This window comes from Nicotiana attenuata, chromosome 2, assembly GCF_001879085.1.
Source record: "Nicotiana attenuata strain UT chromosome 2, NIATTr2, whole genome shotgun sequence".
In the NCBI taxonomy this organism is placed as follows: Eukaryota; Viridiplantae; Streptophyta; class Magnoliopsida; order Solanales; family Solanaceae; genus Nicotiana; species Nicotiana attenuata.
In genome coordinates this window covers 53,740,011-53,756,923 of record NC_031990.1, presented here as the reverse complement: position 1 = coordinate 53,756,923, position 16,913 = coordinate 53,740,011, and positions in this window count along the sequence as shown.

Here is a 16,913-nt window from a genome sequence, read left to right as displayed (position 1 = left end):
TTTACGACTTGCGGGGACGGTTGGTTCGGGATTTGGAAGAGTTTTGGGTGAAATATGCCCATTTGATTCCTTAGGATTTTCTTAAAAGACTAAGTTTGACTATGGTCAACATTTTGAGCAAACGGACCCGGATTCGTGATTTGACGATCCCGGAGGGTCCGTAGGAAAATATGGGACCTAGGCGTATGCCCGGAATTGATTTCCGAGGTCCCTAGCCCGAGTAATAAATTTTTATTAGAAATTGTTAATCTAAAGTTTTAAGGATTTAAAGAAACTAATTAATGATTGATTTCCTAGGTATCGGGCTCCTATTTTGGTTCCGAGGCCCGGTACAGGTCCGAAATATCATTTAAGAAAAGCCTGTAAAATTTAGTGTCAATCCGAGTAGTTTTAGGGCTTTTTGGCCCGTTGAAGAAAAATTAAGAACTTGAAGTTCATAAGTTTGATTCATTTGGTTTTAGGGGGTGTATTCTAGATTTAGTGTTGTTTCGGGCGTTCCGAAGGTTCGAGTAGGTCCGTCTCGTGATTTCAGACTTGTCGGTATGTTCGGGCGGGGCCCGAGAGCCCCGAAAGTCAATCGAACGAGGCTCGAGTGAAGTGGAAAATTTGAGAAAGGGCTGAAGGATTGCTGCTTCTGTCATAACCGCATCTGCGGTTCTTGGACCGAGGTGCGAGACCGCAGATGCGGTCCTTGCATCGCAGAAGCGGCTCAGGTAAGCCAGGCCAGGAACCGCAGAAGCGGCTCCCAAGCCGCAGATGCGGCTCCGCAGACGCGGCCTGGAGACCGCAGATGTGGTCCCAGCTCTTTGGCCCATTTTCGCAGATGCGGCCCTTTTTCTCGCAAATGCGGGACCGCAGATGCGGTCCCCTGACCGCAGATACCGAAACCACTGGACCAATGAGGTTCATTAAAGACGGGTTCCAAACCCATTTTTGACACTTTTCACTTTTTCATTTGCGATTTTGGGAGCTTTGAAGAGAAGGTTTCCACTTAGTGTGAGCACGTGATTTTTGCCCTATATATGAATTATTCCCAAAAATTCAAATAAAATAATTTTTCTTTCATTATTTTACACTTTTGTGAATTTTGTGTTATTTTCTGTTAATTGTTTGCATTTTATTTGTGCATTTTAATTCATATGAAAAATATAAAAAATACGCATGATATTTGTTTAGGATTTAATTTCATATTTTAGGATTAATTAGTAGTTAAAAAAATACAGAAAATAACGAAAATGGTCTTTTGCATTTTTTATTTTAATTTGTGTTTAATTCAAAATTAGGGTATTTGGAGATTAGAAAATATAATTTTTTAGTGTCAATTTGGTTTTTGAGTTTTGATTTAGTATTTCAAAAATTAGAAAATAAATAAAAGAAATATACACAAAAGAAATAAAAGAAGAACAATTAAAAGAAGGCTGTTTAATAAAGACTCGCACTAGGCCGTTTGTAACCAATTCCCCCTAGCCCAATTCGTGTAATCCACTCCCAGACCAGGCCCGATTTCTTTTCCCATCCGGTCCGCCCCGTTATTTAATAGAACGATGCCGTATAACCGAGTTTCAATCCAAGCCGTCGATGTTGATTAATCAGACGGTCCAGAAGCCCACCCCCATTAATATATAAGTGTCCGAACGGGCACCCCACCCCCCTTAGGCCATCGTCTCCCTCACAACCCCCTCTCTCAAGAACCTTAATGGAGCCGCCCTAATTCTTCACCGCCGTGGATGGCGGCGCCGGTCCCTTTCAGTCCCAAAATTACACCATTAAACCTCCTCAGCCCCCCCGTTCCAGATATCCAAATAGTTTCCCTCAAACATCAACCAATCTCTTCGAATCTTAATTCGAAATTTTCCGGCCGCAACGCCACTCCTCCCAAACCACCCCAAAATAACACCACGAGACCCCCTCTTCTCCCTCATCATGAATCCACTACCCGTTCCCTTCGAATCCCGGTCCAACTCGTCGAATCTTTCCCCAAAGCTTTTCCGGCCACGACGCCAGTTACGCCAATGACCGCCAAATTAACACCATAGATTCTCCTCAGCCTCCTCATCTCAAATACCTAAGTCCCTTCCTTCGAATATGACTGAAATGCCTCGAATATCAAATCGAAGGTTTCCCGGCCAAAACTCTAATTGCCCCAAACTTCACCAATTTGATACCAAATGACCCTCTAACCTTCCTCGTAGTGAATTGGTCATCAGTCGAGCCTTATTTTTGCCGTAGTTGGTCGTGTTCGAATTTGGAAATTTGACCAGAGTCTTGAAGTGAATCAGTGAGTTTTCTTTTTAATTTCTTTTTTTTATGTGTTTGATTATCGGTGATTCAATTATTTGGCTTTGCTTCCAATTCGATTTGAATCCTCAGACCTAGGACGTTTAACTCTTTGGATTAATTTTCATCTGTTCAGTTAATTGGTTCATGTTAGCTTAATTTTGATTTTCGTTTTGTTAGTTTAATTGTTAAGCCTTGGTTAATTCTGATCAACTTGAATTGTTAGTTTAAATTGGATTCGATTCAATTCTGATGTAGTTATACTTTCTTCGGGTTGTAATTGGATTAGGATTAGTTAGGCTTTCAATAGTTGGTTTTGTGTGTCAAAACAGTATTTGTTTAGTAGTAATTCAGTAATTAGCAATTAGTAGCCATTTGAATTAGTTAAGTATGTTTTGTTCTGTAAATTCAATATTGGTTCAAGTGGTTATTAGGATTATTTTAGTTAGTCTGGTCATTAATGCTGAGTTCAATTACTAGATTTAATAAGAGTTTAATTGTGATTGTTCTTCAATATGTTGATAATTCAGAGATCAGGGATTTGTTTGGTTATAGCTGCGATTTTGTTTAAACTCAAGGGTAAAATAGGAAGTTCAAGGGTAGGGAATTCAGAGTGAACTTTCTAGGAGCTTCTAGATGGGGCCTTTTAGATAAATTGCAAAAGCTAAGGTAGTTACTTGAGAAGCAAGTCTATAAATAGAGGTTTAAATAGAAATAAAAGCAGGGACTGTTTTGTAAAGTTAAAAATCTTAAACTCCCTCATTTGTGCCTATAAAAGGCAACATACTTGCCTTCATTCACAAGTTTTTCAGCCTCTAAAAATCCTCCAAAATTCTAGTTTAAGAATTCAAATCTGAGATCCAAATCGTCTTCCAGTTTTAATTTCAAAAACCAAAAAAAAAAAAAAAAATACTGAAAAATCACAAAAAAATATACTGTTTCATCGAGAATTTTGCAGATCTGATTATGATTTTAGCTAGTTTTCCTCACATTTTGATAGTTTCCGTTAAGTTTTGGGTTTATTGAAGTAGTGTGGTGCTGTTCAAGTGGTTTTACGTCTGCTGGGGTTGAAATTGGGGGTAGCTTTGGATTTTCTGGTTTTGTTTTGGTCACCTGGATGGGTGCTGGAATTACTCTGCAGCTTACAGCTTCTATTTTGAGTGTATTCAAGTTCAATTGAGTCCATTGGTTTGGTTACTTGCTGTTGCTGTTGATTTTTAAACTTATTCTGGGCTGTGCATTTGGATCTAATTGGAACTCCATTGGCCTGCTGTGTTTAAGCTGCTGCTGACTTCCTTTTGTTCTTTGTTCTATTGAAATCCAGGTACACATTGTAACTTCCCTGATGAAATGGAAATGCCAGTGCATTTTGATGTTGGCTGAAACTCCTGCTGTGTTTAGTTGTTTTGGCCTTGTATTTATTTAGTTTTGTGGTATTGAAACTGCATCAAATTAGTTATGTTACCTCAATTTGTTTATGGACCAGTAGATCTACGATCTGTACTAAGTGGACTCTGTGAGTTATCATTTTAGGCTGAAGTGAGTAACGTCAATAGACCATCGTTCAATTAATTTGTTTGGTTTATATGTGTGTTAGTTTTGGCTAAACAATTGTAGAATTTAGTTTGTTATAGGTAAAACATGTCATTATAATTCGTTTGTTATAGTTTGCTTGTTCCCAAGCTCATTAGAACATAATAGTGGTTAAACCCAGAAATAGGAATTCTGATAGTGAACTAAAATATGATAAAACAGTTAGCATGTTTAAATTTGTCGTTTCGTAATTGACAACTGGGATCTCGTATTGTTATTAGCAGAGTTAATGGCTATTGTATTGATAAATCTAAGTTTGACAGTAAATTGATTGTTTGCCTTTTAATGTCAGAAGGGTGTGATAGTCTATTTAGATGATTTTTGAATGCCAAATTGACATGCTATAGTCTCGTTCAATTGAGTGAAATATCGTGCTAGTTTCAGTGGGTGTTTGGTTTGGATTCAGTTGGAGTAATATGTTCAAATTGTGGTTTCCTAATTCAGGGATTCGATCCCTTAGCCTCATGAACGAGGCCTGTTCCATCATCGCCCGGATTGGGCCTGCCTGAGACTCACTGTTGAGAGGTCTGATCCAGCGTACATATTGGGCTTCTGGACCCAAGTCCGAAACAACATTTGACTTGTTAGTGTTTACGCGCCAAACTGAAGTTTTTTTTTTCTATAACAAATTAATTAGGACTTTTTCCTTTATTTTAGAGTCAAAATTAAGTAGATGATTGTAGTTGCTCTTAGGTTGGCTTTAAAATAAAATGAGATGATCCTCGCCAAATAAAACTACAAATTGCGGGGCCCTCAATAAACATTATATTAAAATACTTAGAATTCGGGATAGGCCGTTAGCGAATTTCACGGCCTTCCCCAAAGATAATAACGCGATAGTCTCTTTAGGCACGCGCTTTAAGTAATTTTACATTCCTAAATACGGGTGCACATTTATATGACCCAAATCCAAATCCCAACGAAGTCGAAATGTGTCAAAAACCACGGGTGCATTTATGTGACGTGGTTCGAGACATGTTTTCACGACGTTGCAATTCTTTTAAAATAAACAATAATAATAAAAGCGGTTCAAAGCTAAAGACATAAATCCAAAAACACGTACTAAAATCAAATAAATAATCCAAATGTGACAGTTGAGCGACCGTGCTAGAACCACGGAACCCGGGAATGCCTAACACCTTCTCCCGGGTTAACATATTCCTTACCTGGATTTCTGGTTCGCGGACTGTTAACAAAGTCATAATTTCCTCGTTTCGGGATTCTAAACCGGTGACTTGGGACACCATTAATCTCCCAAGTGGCGACTCTGAATCTTAATGATAAATCCCGTTCCGATTGTCCTTTAAGTGGAAAAACTCCTTTACGCCTTGCGGGTGTAAGGAAAAAGGAGGTGTGACACTTAGCATCAAGAGGTAAGTTTATTCCACCCATCCTTAGTTTAATACTTGTATTTTAGGTAGATTAAACACTAGAACTTAGGAAAAATCAAAGGGTTAGAGCTAAACCTAGGGTTTTAATAAAACTTGGATTTTTAACCAGGAAATTTGTTATGGAATTAATTAGAAATCATATATTAGTGATCCTTAGGTTGTAGAGAACAACTTCCTTCGAAAAATTTCGGAATCCGGGCACGTGGGCCCGAGGTCGGATTTTAGGAAAACTTGCGTTAATGGTTGGAAAATTGCTTAAGTAGCTAGAATTCAATCTTGTGAGTCTATATTGACTAGCTCTTACTTCGTTTAACTAGTTTGGGATCGTTCGGCTCCGAATTGAGGGCTTGGACATGTTCTTGGCATTGGAGGTGCACTTTGGAGCGAGGTGAGTCTCCTTTCTAACCTTGTAAGAGGGAATTGTCCCCATAGGTATAATAATTGAATTAATTGCCAATATTTGTGGGGGCTACATACGCACTAAGTGACGAGAGTCCGTGCGTAGCGACTATTATATTAAGTCCGGGTAGTCTAGAACCCATAAGCATGCTCTACGTGATATTCTCATAACGTGACGATAAATTCGGATTCATATAACTATTTGATTAAGGAGAATGAGACTAGTGAATGAACCTTATCCTGTTTGGTCTTTTAGAAGAGAATATTTGGTATTCCTGCGTATAGCTACTCTTCAGATATATATTATCGTTGCTTGTTGATGCGTTTATTTATATTTGACCGCGTCGCACGGGTGATTCGCGAGCGGGGTAATAGATGCATCTATGGTTCAAGCCGTTCGACCCTCGGCAGTGCACAATTTACTTTCATGTTGGATCTGGCCGTACGTCCCACGGTGTTACTTGCGCATGTTTTGCTTAGCATTCTTCGCTGAGAACTGAATTTAATATATGCTTGAAATATAGGTGAATATACATGACAATACTTGGGAAAGAACTGTTAATCCATGATTATTAAATGCTAATAACTTGTACTATCCATGCTTGTTATAAATTTTCCTCACATTATTTGACCCTAGTGAGTATCAAGTCGACCTCTCGTCTCTACTTCTTCGAGATTAGACGGAATACTTACTAGGTACATATTGTTTATGTACTCATACTACACTTCTGTACTTAATTGTACAGGATCTGAGGCAGGTACATCTGGCTATCAGTCGGGTGCGCATCTCTGAGCGGATTCGAGATTTCTACAGTGAGCTGCTTCTCCTCCATGCCGTTCAGCAGCCTAAAGAAGTCTTTCTTTTGCTGTCTATTCCGTTTCGGACAGTAGGATAGTGTGATTCTTTTGTATATTCTACTAGTTGCCCATGCTCGTGACACCAGGTCTTGGCACACACATTAGTAGACTGTATTATTTTGGGGTTGTATGATTATCATGATCTTTTTATTTATTTACTCATCGTTTCTGAATTATTCCAACTTAAAGAATTATCTTCAACTATTTTGGGGTAATGATGACCGAAAGTTTAGCTAGTATTTTCCGCGTTGGCTTGCCCAACAATGGCGTTGGGCGCCATCATGACCTGCTATGAAATTGGGTCGTGACACTTTTTCTCTATTTTTCCCTATCTATTGGCGATTCTTTTTTCTCTTACAATATTGTGCTGAATGAATTGAGATAGTTCTACTGTCAGATCAAACACTTCGAGAAATTGAAGTCTTTGAAGTTTTTTTTTTCATTTTTCTTGTTGCTTCTTGTTTGATACACACTACTAGAAATCCGGTAAATACCGACAAGAAAAACCGACCAACGTTGGTCGGTTATGGCCAATTACCGACCAAAACCCGTCCAAACACGCTTGGTCGCTATTTTGATGGTTGTTATAATATACCGATCAAAGTTGGTCGGTAATTACCGACCAAGGTTGGTCGGTATGTTAAAATGACCATCTGAAGAATTTGAAACGTTTACCGACCAATTTTGGTCGGAAACATATTTTAATAATTTAATTTTACTGACTAAAGCTATTATGTTTTTTTATTAATTATTAAATTTAAAAAATTACTGACCAAAGTTGGTCTGTAAATGAAAATATATATATTTTTTAAAAAATTAAAATTTAACAATACCGACCAAAGTTGGTCAGTAATGTTGAATTCTGGGAATTCCTTGTTCATTAACCGACCAACTTTGGTCGGTAATTGAATTTTTTTTTATTGATTACCGACCAACTTTGGTCGGTAATTTGCAGAGAAATATCTTTTTTAATTAGAAACCGACCAACTTTGGTCGGTTTTCTGGGTTTTAAATTTGGCATAAATGCCTGTTTTGGCAGCTACACCACCTGCCAGCATACAAATACACCTAATAGCAAACATACAACAACAACAACACAACAACAACAATCAATAAATACATTAAAACTAACAAATTAAAGTTCAATTGAACATAAAAATCCAAAACCAAGTTAAAACTTATTACAACTAGTTCAAAACGGGTTCTATTTATCTAGTTCAAAGTATATAAAAGTCAAGGAGTGTTTTGTACAACAGCATCATCACCGTCTGATGAACTTTCATCTAAAAGACGGTGATGAGAAGGGTCTTGTGGAGGACGGGAAGAACGACCACGGGGAGGACAGGAGGAACGATCATGGGGAGGACGGGAGGAACGATCATGTGCAGGTCGAGCCTCTGGCGATGACTTACGAGACCGGGGCAACAGAAAAGCTCCAATAGATAGGAGAGTTCTGATCTGAGCTTGCATGCCAAGGAATTGAGCATCTCTAACCCTTTCTCTTTCCTTGGCTGCTTCTAGCTCGGATGTGAGCTTTGTCACAGTCTCACGCATAGCGGAGAGGCTCTCCCCATTAAGTTGCTCGCCTTGCGAAGAAATCCCAATTCCTTGCATTCCATACTTATAGAGATGGAACTTTTTCGTAGGAAGCCCGTATACCTTCCCCCATTTTGGACCGCCAGAAGACTCCAGCCATGTTCTTTCAGCATCCTCGTCCGAAGGTTGGGTTGGCTCGCCCGATTCACCAGATGGCTGAGTGCAGATGAATTCATCCACGTTAGTTTGATAGCGACCCTATACGAAAATTTAAATTGAATTAGTATTTTAAAATTTATATAAAAGTAAATTAAAATACTTAAAGAAAAGCGAAAGCTTACATATACAGTCGAGGCTCGGTCCTCGACCCACCTTTCTTGATCCGTCTCTTTCTTCTTCTTTACAATATGCGTCTCCTTGAATAGCTCATCATGGTTCATTGGACGCCCCAACTTCTTTTCCTGAAAATAAATTAATTTAGTGAATAAACAGAATATATATACTTTGAAAATTAAAATAATTTAAGCAATTACGTACCAATCTTCTTTTTATTGTCCCTAGGCTGATCGCACCTCCAGTGTGCAAGGAGCCTCCCTTCTCAGATGCACGAGCTTTCTTTCTTTTTTCGCTCTTCTCTAAGAACTTTGCGGTAAGCCATTGCCTTTGCAAATCATCCCATAAATTTTTAATTAACCAGTCAGGCTTCTTGTTCTTCTTCTAGCATCTGAGAAAGCATCCGACAATCGCTTGCGAGCTTTATGATAAAAATTTGCAGCCACTTTCGCGCTATAGCGGTATTCCCATACACACATAATCCGTATTTCAAATGTTAATTATAATATAGAAATATCATAAATGTAATTTATTAAACTGCTTATAAGAACATTTATACCTTAAATTGAAAATTTTGCTCCTTGGGAGAGAATGGGAAATCAGTCTAAGTCGCATAAGGGTCATCATAAAGCTTTCTGATGGCTTTGGTGATTATCCTCGTAGTCTTATTACTCGGGTGAACCTGCAATTTAACAATAAAAATACATTAATATCTTAGTAAAATCGTTACAAAATAATAAACGCAAAAATAACAAATAACTCTTACCCATCACCCTCAGGGACTATGATGATCCTGCGATATTGATCATAATGCGCTTCCTCGTCACCATCATCATCATCATCGTCCGAAGCATGTGTATCAGAGGCATGTGTGGACGGTGTAGGGGGGTCAGAACTACTACCTCGCAGGCGAAGGTCTGAAATAGATGGAGTCGCTGATGAAGATGGCTGTGATCCCTGTGATTGCGACATATCTGGATTGACCCCAAGTGGTTATGATACTGATGACTGTGACCCGAGTGGCTGTTACTCGAGTGGATGTGACATGGATGGATGCGATCCATGTAGCTGTGATATATAGGGTTGTGATATAGATGTGATGGATTTTCAATGTCTTCGTCTTATGTTAGTTTGTGTGAGTCCACCAACCAGTAGATTACCTAGTCCTTTGCGAGGTTCTGCTGAGAATGCTAATAAAACTGTACGTAAATAAGGCAGAGGATTTTTACGTGGAAAATCCCACACAAGGGGATCAAAAAAACCAAGACTTACACCTGCAGGCTTTTAACTTCACTAACTTGCAATCTCACTATTACAAGCCACTTTGCAATAACCCTATTACAAAGACTTCAACTAACTTGTGATGCTCTCACCACAAGCCACTTTATAACTCTCCTAGTTACAAAGGCTTTAACTAACTTATGATGTTCTCACCACAAGCCACTTTGTCACTCTATGATTATAAAGACTTTTGCTTATGACTAAACCAAGCCACAACGTAAACTCAAGGAGTTTACGGATTTACAAAAGGATTCCTAATCAACGCTTCTAGCTAAGCAATTTAGGAGATACAATAAGTACAATCACAAAGTTACAACTCAACTAGGACAACAACATGCTAACTTTAGGAACTGGCCATAGTTGCGTTCAACTTTGTTCTTCAAGCTCGTGAGGATTGATTTCTCTGTTTTGGCGAGAAGCTTGAATGAGAAACTGAAACCTTCAAGTGATGTTACAATATAAACTCATATTGGTACACCTTGATTACATCACTTGAAATGATGCGAGCACTTTAGTTTGTCATTAATGAGTGGGCTCTAGAAATAGTGCAGTGCGGCAAAAACAGTGCAGGCAGTCACTTCATTTCCAGCCGTGTCCAACTGACTTGTACTGCTATGAGGGAATCACAAGGGTAGCAGGTCCTTGTTTAGTTTCCTAGCTCCTGAAGCTGTAGTAGTTCACATTTGGCTGGAATCCATTAAATGCAGTGTAATCCAAATGAGTCAGGTTCCCTATCTGGTTCTTGACATTAAGTTTGTTAGATCATCAAAATACAAGGCAAAGATATTGAAAACCTATCAATTTCCCCCTTTTTGATGATGACAAACTTAGCATTGAAAACGAGGATTTAGAGCTCAGAGAACCATATTGAGTAACAGTAGACCACAGGTTCCCCCCTGTCTTTATGCCCTTACTTACACATGTTTTCCATATGTTCCCCTATGTTCCCCCTGTCTTTATGCCCTTACTTATTACTATTATTTTGCCCCTTTTGGCATCATTAAAAAGACACAAACAGAAGAATCAGCACAAAGAAGTCCAGCTATGCTAACTCATGCCACATATGTGCACACAAACATGATAGAGAATAGAAACATAGAGGTAAAGCACTATATAATAAAAGAGGATAGAATTGATATTAAGAAAACTTTAATATGCATTGGCTTAACAAACAAAAGGCAACATTGGACTTGTTATAACGGGAGCAGTAGTGTTCCATCCCAACCACATAAAAAGAAAACAAAAAACAACTGCCAAAACAACAAAGAAATCTTAAAGAACATTTCCAAAAACTGGTCACTGAAGGGGTACTTAGGGGCACTAGGAGTAAAAGGCTTGGAAGTTGCAGCAAGTGTTTGGAGAACAAGATCTATTCGAGCATTTCCCGACTTTTGCTCATTGAGCAATTCTGCTTTCAGGTTCTCTACTTGCGCCCTGAGATCAACATTCTCCTTGGTCAAATGAGCTACGTCATCATTTGACACTGGAACCCCTTAGGCTTGCTGACCTTCCAGGATAGCATTCCTGGCCTTCAACCAACGAATTTCCTCAGCTGCACTGTTCTGAGCATTAATAAGCTGTGAGATGATTGATGTACTTCCTACACCCCATTCTTTTCTACGCACTTGCATTCTTCCAAAGTGGTCTGTGAGAAAGTCTGCTTCTTAGTCCCCACCTTGCCTGTCCCCAGTGGTACTTCAAAGAATTTGAACACTTGAGTAAGCAGGAACCTATAGGGAAGCCCATGATTACCATCCTTGAAGGAGGCAACCTTTTGCATGTGTTCAATCATGAAATCAGGCAGACTCACAGGGGAAAAGCTGTCCAGTTGCTCCATCAAGAACAGGTCATACTTAGAAGTCACTGACCTTCTCTCAGCTCGAGGCAATAGAACTTTGTTAACCAATTCGAACAACAGCTGATACACCGGAAGAAGCGCTTTCTTATGGATCTGGTACCCCTTCTGGTTTGCATTGTCGTTGATTACGACATTTCTGAAGTTAAACTGACACACATCCCTTACACTTTTCACACCAGCTGTAGGAACTTTAATAATCTCTCCAAGCAACTTTACATCGAAGACAATGTCCACTCCATTGACCAAAGCACAAATGTGGTCAGTTTCAACGGGAAAGAGGCTAGCAAAGAAGCTTTGTACCTCATCCTCATATACCTTAGGTGCATCCATTTGGAATAAGTGCGCCCAGCATTGAAACTCGACCATTTCCAGAATTTGGCGCATACCATCCATCTCAGAGATTGCTGGGCCAAATGTACGACCCAGCAAAACTTTTTGATGTCGCAGACGTTCGACTTCACTTCTCATTCTCTTTACAGAACCAGGTTCGTCAAAAGTTTCAGACTTGCGTTTGCCGGACTTCTCACCACTTACTTTTACTTTTTCCATGGATTTGACTAACACATCCTCATCAGACATCGAGAACTCACTCACCACCTCCTTCATCTTGGACCTAGAGGTTGACCCCATCTCTGTTGAAACAGGCTTCTTCTTTTTCAAAGACCGTCTAACCAGTGAACCAGGTTCATCTGGGGTTTCCTCATCCACCTCTACTATAGGGATTGCCTCATCACTTACAGGTACACTGTCTTTCACCAACTTTCTCCTTTTCTTCTTACTACTTTTCTTGCTCTTTTGAAGAGCAGAATTGTAGGCCACCTTAGCTTGAAGCCTGGTAGTAGGTCATTTGGTTTCAGACTCAGGAGTGGACACAACTCTCCGCTTAACTATGAACGCATCAAGAGCCACATTATCTAGGCCCTCCTCATCACTGGATCTCATTTCAGGTACTTGTATTTCCAAGGGCACAGCAGCGAATGCAGGAACAGAACTGTCTTGGGAATGAGAGCCCTGACCTGGGTCCTCCGGAGAGGGATCAGGTTCCTCATGTGATGGCCCAGCAGTAATTGCTAGTGCATCCCCTTCAACAGTTACAATGGCCCTTTCGTCCCCCACACTTTGTACCTTATTTTTCTAAGAGATGAGTGCACTACCCCATCAGCAGATACCACAAAAACCATTACAACATTTTTCACTTCCTCAAATGGTACTACTGCCACCACAGAGTCGATAGCAACGATGGCATAACTCTTTATGACCTCAGGGTTTTGACCTTGTTCTCCACTAGGTCTTTGACTGGTGGGAGCCTCAGAAGATGGAGGGGATGGAGCAACAATTTTGGGGGTTTCTGAAATAGAGAGAGACGGGAAAACTGGGTGAGTGCACTAGTGTTGTCACATAAAAGGGGCACACTCTCAGTGAGTATCCCAAAGTCCTCCAGTTGCTGCTTGATCCATAAAAGTTGAGCACAACAGGATGCTGCGGCTACATATTCTGCTTCAGCTGTTGAAAGAGCCACTGAATTTTGCTTCCTTGTGCCCCAAGAGATAAGACATGAACCTAAGAAATGAGCCATTCCAAAAGTGCTTTTCCTGTCCACAAGATAATATGCATAGTCTGCATCAGCATAACCAATAAGATTAAAACTGTCACCTGAGGTATAATATGGAACCAGGTCATGTGTTCCTTTGAGGTATATCAGTATTCTTTTGGCAGCCTTCAAGTGAGATTCCTTGGGATTTGATTGAAACCTTGCACATAACCCCACACTAAAGACAATATCAGGTCTGCTGGCAGTGAGATAGAGAAGAGACCCAATAATGCCTCTATACATGGTTTGATTCACAGGAGATCCAGTTTCATCCATGTCCAGTCGAGTGGCAGTAGCAATGGGAGTGTCCATCACCTTTGATGCTTCCATGTCAAACCTCTTCAAAAGCTCCCTGATGTATTTTTGCTGACAAATGGATATGCCCGTTGGGGACTATTTTACTTGAAGGCCCAAGAAGAAATTCAGTTCCCCCATCATGCTCATTTCAAATTCACTTCCCATGAGTTTTGCAAATTCTTCACACAGAGAATCAGCTGTTGCTCCAAAAATGATATCATCAACATAGACCTGAACAATGAGCAGGTTCCTTGCCCGTTTCTTCAAGAACAGAGTGTTGTCAATTTTCCCTCTTTTAAAGCCATTTTCCAAGAGGAACTTTGACAACATTTCATACCAGGCTCGAGGAGCCTGCTTTAGCCCGTACAATGCTTTGTCTAGTTTAAAAACATATTCAGGATGTTCATGACATTCAAACCCTGGAGGTTGCTTCACATAGACTTCTTCCTTAAGAAGTCCATTAAAAAATGCACTTTTGACATCCATTTGGAACAAGGTGAATTCCATATGAGATGCAAAAGCGATTAAAATTCTAATAGCTTCCATGCGAGCCACCGGAGTAAATGTTTCATCATAGTCAATCTCTTCCTCCTGATTGTAGCCTTGAACTACTAGCCTGGCCTTGTTCCTTGTGGTAATTCCATGTTCATCAGGCTTGTTTATGAAAACCTACCTGGTTCCTATAATGGTTTGATCTGAGGGTCTAGGTACCAGGTGCCAAACATTGTTTCTGTCAAACTGATGTAGCTCGTCTTGAATGGCTATAATCCAATCTGCATCTTTCAAGGCTTCCTTGATATTGTTGGGTTCTATATGAGATAGAAAAGCTGAGAAGGCAAGTGAACTTCTGGCTCTTGACCTGGTTTGTACTCCGGAATCTCTAGGAGTTATAATGTTCTCCATTGGATGAGAGCTTTGGTGTCTCCAGTTATACGTCTGAGGTTCATTTTGAGAGGATGTGGGTGTGTTTGGATGGTTTTTCTCCGTTCTTCTCTCAGGTGCTGGTGGAGTTCCCTGAACTGCATCAACCACTCTTTCTTTAGCTTCAGTGGTTGTAATTGAAGTACTTGGTTCCATTGAAGATGAGGAAGTATTGTCTTCACTCAGCTCTTTTACTTGACTCATCATATCTGCCTTTCCATTTGTCATGTTAATGACTTCACCAAGTACTAGTAAGGGTTCTCCATCTTGATCTTCTTCAGCACTCTTCTCACAGGATGGACAAGACTCATAAAAAATAACATGAACACTTTCCTCCACACATTGAGTCCGCTTATTATATATCTTGTAAGCCTTTCTTTGAGAAGAGTATCCCAGAAATATTCCTTCATCACTCTTGGCATCGAATTTACCAAGCTGATCCTTTCCATTATTGAGAATGTGGCATTTGCACCCAAATGTTCTTAGGTGAGTCAGCTTGGGCTTCCTTCCATTCAACAATTCATAGGGGGTTTTGTTCAGAAGTGATCTGATCATGCACCTGCTCACCAAGTAGCGGGAAGTGTTGATAGCTTCAGCCCAGAAGTTCTTTGCAATTCCACTGTCGATTAGCATTGTTCTTGCCATCTCTTCTAGAGTTTTGTTCTTCCTTTCTACTACTATATTTTGCTAGGGAGTTCTGGGAGCTGAGAAGTTGTGAGTGATGCCATTTTCATTCCAGAACTCATCAAATTTGACATTGTCAAATTCTGTCCCATGATCTGATCTAATGCATGCGACTCTAGACTCCATCTTCGCCTGGATTTTCTTTACAAAAGCCACAAACACCTCAACGGTTTCATCTTTAGTTTTGAGAAACAGAGTCCATGTGCATCTGGAGTAGTCATCTACTATTACAAAATGTATCTTTTTCCTCCTCTGCTTTGCACTCTCATAGGGCCACATAGATCCATATGCAGAAGTTCTAGTGGCTTTGAGGTGATCACATCTCTTTTAGACTTAAAGGAGGACTTCACATGTTTTCCTCTAGCACAGGCATCACAGACTTTTTGTATCTTGAATTTTATCATAGGCAGACCATGGACCAGGTCCTTCTGAATTAGTTTGTTCAGAAGAGAAAAACTTGTCTGGCCCAGTCTTCTATGCCATAGTTCAACATCATCATCAACAGCTTTCAGAAAACTCAGATCACCACTCTGTAAGGACTCGAAATCAGCAACATAGATGTTCTTGTATCTTTTGGCCATAAGTACTACATCACCAGTTACCAGATCAGTGACTGTACATATTTTGGACAAGAATTCCACCTTGTTTCCTTTATCACAGATTTGAGAGACACTCAAGAGACTGTACTTAATGCCATTGACATAGTACACATTTTCAATAGAATGAGTGAGTGACTTCCCGACTTTTCCAACTCCAAGAATGTACCCCTTTTTCCCATTGCCAAAGGATACACTCCCTCCTTGCAGGGCTTTTAGTGAAAAAAAGTCCGTGGTGTTCCCAGTCATGTGCTTTGAACACCCACTATCCATGAACCATTGTTGACCGCTTCCTCTCACTGTTCCCTGCACAAGGAGATTAAGAGTTAGTTTTAGGAACCCAAGCAAGTTTGGGTCCCTTGTAGTAGGCAAGAGGATGAATAAGAGTTTTCTTAGTCCATGCAGGTAATGTGTGTTTTTTGTGAGTGGAACCTGGTCCCTCTTTTGTAGTCACCTTTTCAGAAAGCACTTTGTTTCCTTTTTTAACAGATTGATTCCTGGCCTGGAAATCTTCTTTAAAGTGCCATTGTTCCCACATTGGGTACAAGGCCAGTTATTAGAGACAATGACAGACTTGCTGTGAGGGTTGTGAGGAGTTTTCTTCCTTAGGAACCCTATTCCCTGCCTATTTTTACAATCACTAGTATGCATGACAGTGGTAGCTTCTGAGGACCAGGTCCACTTTAGGGACTTTTTAAGATCATTCTTTAATCTTTCCAGATCAGTTTGGAGTTGCTCGTTTTTCTTAATTTCAGCATACATCCTAGTTCTCATAGCGGTCATCTCATTTTCAAGCCTAATGTGTTCCCCACTAGCTATCTCCTTTACTTTTCCAGAATTTTCAGGTTTTAACTTAGTCCAAGGTTTCACTATTGTTTCCCTTAGGTCTGTAATTTCTGCCAGAAGATCATCCTTTTTTTTTCCTGAAAATTTCAATGGTTTTCTTATAGTCAGTAACTACGACCACTAAGACGTCTCTAGTTTGTTCAGATTCTGCTAATTCTAAGGTCAAAGAATCCCTATCCTCCGCAAGACTATGAAAGGCATTGATTAATACATTAGCTAAAGATATGAGTTTTCTTGGAGAACAGGATTTCAGATTTCTCTGAGCATCCCTGAAATTTACCTCTTTATTGTCATTGTCTTCATCATCATCTGATTGAGCCATTAAAGCAAAAGTTGAGTCATATTCAATCTCCTCGCCTTCAACTGCCATCATGGAACTATCACCAATACCAGGTTCATCTTCTTTCTCACTAGAGGAATCCCCCCATGCTACAAGAGCCTGTCTTATCATG